The following is a 4,141-nucleotide window of genomic DNA, read 5'->3' on the forward strand; positions in this document are numbered from 1 at the left end:
CATAGAATTATATATGAGCACCATACATAGAATGTGTATGTATGAGCACCCTGCTTGGGCCAGTACTTGGATAAAGTCATACAGGCAGAGCCTGTTGCCTCTGAGCTCCTGGCACCCCCTTTTTAGCATTTGAATTGAGTATCTTGCCTTTTACAAATTTCTCCTTTAGCTAGGCCCAGCCCAAAATAAAGCTATGAAAGACTAGCAGGGACAGAATAGCTCAGACCATCCCTTGCCTTCAGGTCTAATGGCATTCCAGAACTATTGACTGAGAACAAAGGTTTTTGCATATCCAGGTGAAGTGAAGGGTGAGGCAGGATTCCAGAGAGAGAATCATGCATGGCCGGGAGAGAAAGAACAAGGCAGTTTTTCAGTAGATGGTAGACAGAACTGCATGGCCAAAGAGAGGAAGGCAGAGATTCTGTAGATGTTAAGGCAGAATGGCTCAGGCTGAGGAGTGAGGAGCAAGGAAAAGTTTCTTGTAGATTGTAGGTGAATCAGGTCAGGAGAGGAGAAGAGAAAGCAAAGATGGATGGCGGATGAAGGAACATGGGACAAAGATGAGATCAAAAGCATAAATGCTTAGTTATTACCAGGGCTATGAGGGGACAGAAAAAGTAGGTACAGAGAAGAACTGAGAGTCAGGATGGAACTGAAGCTGTATAGATAGAATTTTGTCATAGAGGAATAAAGTAAATGGACAAAAGGGCAAGGTGCATGGAGATTCCTTTCCCTCAGATACCCCATGCCCGATGTAGTGTCTTCTCCAGGACTCTGGGAGGAATTTTCTCAGGGACGGAACTTGGGAAAATTCGGTTAAAGTCTGTCAGATATTCTAGGCCTGTAGGTCAAAGACAGATTCCCAGATGTTGCAAAGGAAACTTGAATGACTTTCCAGGCAGCTGGCTGTTTCTGTCATTTGTCACATTTTTTGGAAGTCCCTTGCTTGCACTTGCTGCTTACTCAGGTAATATTATTTCCTTCTCAGGTCTCTGATGGAATTGAAGACTTCATATTTATAGTTATAGTTTTCCTTGTTACCAGATTCAGAAAAGAAATCCACTAAAGAGGTGTAAAGTGTATAAAGTTGAGAGATGTTAAAAATTGGTTTTGGTAATGCAAGTTAGAATAGAAAGTGAATTAGGTACAACATTTTGGACTCACCAAGATAGGATAGATATGGAGTATTTTCACTGGATTTGTCAATTGTTAATGGACTAGACATTGTTGATGTATTTATTGCCTGTATATATTATATATAGTTATTGTACATACTGTATATAGTTTTTCATATATTAGATATAGCCTTCTTTTTTTTTTTTTTTTTTTTTGGTTTTTCGAGACAGGGTTTCTCTGTGTAGCTTTGCACCTTTTCTGGAACTCACTTGGTAGCCCAGGCTGGCCTCAAACTCACTTAGATCTGCCTGTCTCTGCCTCCAGAGTGCTGGGATTAAAGACGTGTGCCACCACCGCCCGGCTTAGCCTTCTTTTTTTTAATTTTAGACAAAAAGGGGGGAATGTGGTGATGTTTTGTTTGTGCTCTAACAAATAGAGCTTGCCTGTAGATCAGAATGCAGAGGTAGCCACTAGTTAACCACAGAAGCCAGGTAGTGGTGGCACATACCTTTAATCCCAGTACTTGGAATCTCATGCTTTTGATCCCAGTACTTGGGAGGCACAAGCCTTTAATCCTAGCACTAGGGAGGAGGAAACAGGAAGTGATATGGCTGGTAGGAAAGAGGACTATAAGGTGGGCAGAGACAGGCTGAGGAGTAGGTGAGGTAAGAGGTGACTGAGGCTTGCTCCTTTGTCTCTCTGATCTTTCACCATTTACCTTGATATCTGTCTCTAGGTTTCTACTGTTAAGACCAATTAGAATTCATAATGCATTCATATGTGTTTGAATGGGTGTGTGAGTATGTGTGTGAGTGCTTTATTTGCAAGCATGTGTGTGAGTTTGTGAGTATGCTGTTGTGTGCATGCAAGTGTGTGTGTGTGTGTGTAGTATGTGTATAAGTGCTTGTGTGACTGTGGATGTGTTAGAATGTGTGTGTGTGTGAGTAAAGTATGTGTCTGTGCATGTGTGTGATTGTGTGTGTCAGTATGTGAGTGTGTGTGTGTGTGTGTGTGTATGTGTATGTATGTGTGTGTGTGTGTGTGAGCAGTGCCTGCAGAGGCCATTATGCTTCCCCTGGAACTGGTGTTAAGTAGCTGTGAGCCACCTGATGTGGGTGCTAAGATCTTAATTCAGGTCAACTGAATCATCAGCAAGTGCTCTGTGTGCTGAGCCATCTCTGTGGTTCTCTGTGTACTTTATAAAAATATTTAATTCATATTTACTTATTTATGTGTGACTATATGTGTGTGTGTGTGTGTGTGTGTGTGTGTGTGTGTGTGTGTGTGTGTATGTTGGGCAGTGGAGACCAGAAGACAGCTTGAGGGAATCCATTCTCTCGTTCCATCCCATGGGAACTGGGAATTGAACTCAGGTTGTCAGGTTTAGAGACAGGTGACTTTACCCCCTGAGCTTTCTTGCCAGCCTGTAACATTTCGTTCAATGACAGCTGATATCCGCATCTTTTTCTGTGTTAGGCCCTTTGCATTTTGGTTGAATCCAGCTTGTCACAGAGTGTAATCATTGGACCACTGTTACTAGGTTTGGTTTATTACTATTTGGCTTAGAAGCGCAGCGCGCGCGCGCGCGCGCGCGCGTGTGTGTGTGTGTGTGTGTGTGTGTGCACGCTCCCATGCTGATTCTCAAATGAAAGATAGATACACTTCACTTTGTTATCCTCTTTTTTGAGGATTTGATTTGGAACAAGATAGAGAATGTGCTGGGCATGGTGCCATCCTTCTGTAGTCTTTTTTTAAAATATAATGTCTCACACTGTACCCAAGCTAGCTAACTTAATCTTCCTATATAGACAACATGGTCTTGAACTTCTGGTCTTCCAGTCTCTACCCCTGGAGTGCAGGGATTAGAACCACCACCAGGCCCTGTTATGTGGTGTTGATGATCCAGCCCAGGTCTTTGTGCATACTAGGCAAGTACTCTCTCAGGTGAGCTACATCCCCACTGCAGAGTACCATACTGTACTTATTTTTAATTAATGCATTTTGTCATCTGACAACATTACATGTGTATCTGATGCATTGTGACTAATTTCCCCACTCTCTCTTCCTTCACTCCCACCCTCGTCAGCCTCACTTCTTCCCCGCAAATCTCTTTCCCATATTCGTGATTTGTCTTGTGTCCTGCAGACTTTGACTAGTGCCATCTGTGTGACTGTGGGTTTAGAACTGTCCGTTAGAGCCTGTGGGGTCACCACCCACCAGTGGGCACACAACTGAATACACGGCCTCCCTATCCCAGATCCTGCTAGGTGTCCATAGTTCAGCAGTAAGTGGTGAGGTCTGTCTCCTTCTCACGATGACCCCTGTCACAGAGTGGTAGAGGCTGAATTTTGGGGAATAGAAGGAATACAGGAATTTGGGTTTTTTGTTGTCCTCCCACCCCACCGAGACAAGGTATCATGTATCTGAGGCTGGGCTGAAACTCTCTACACAACTTTAAACTTTCTCTTTGAACTACTGACCCCCCTGCCTCTACTCCCTGAGTTCTGGGATTACAGAAGTCTTCTCCCAATTACGTGGTGCTGGGGACGGAGCCAGGGCTTTGTGACTGCTAGGCTGTCACTCCACCATCTGATTCTCATCACTACTCCTAGACTTGCTTTTTTCTCAAACGAAGAACCAAACATCAGTGGTCTCAAATAAAAATAAAAACTTTAAACAATACATCAGCTATATTGGCATGCATAACTCACACACTGCATGATTTACCCATTTACAGTGTAATTTTCAATGATTTTCATTATGGTTTTATATGGTTCTGTAAAGCTACACAGCCAGTGAACTTTAGAACATTTTCATCACTCCAAAAGAGCTCCCCTAACGTTTACTAGCAACTGATCAGAGGGATTTTAACAGACATACCCCAAACACATACACACACCACCCACTTCATATTAGCTTTCTCGACACTTTTTATTGAGATGCATAGCTGTCAGGGGACACTTACTGGCTTGAGTCTCATTTCCTCACTCTATAAAACATGACCTCATTGAACCATGCTGAGCAG

The sequence above is a fragment of the Peromyscus eremicus genome, chromosome 23 (assembly GCF_949786415.1).
Source record: "Peromyscus eremicus chromosome 23, PerEre_H2_v1, whole genome shotgun sequence".
NCBI lineage: Eukaryota > Metazoa > Chordata > Mammalia > Rodentia > Cricetidae > Peromyscus > Peromyscus eremicus.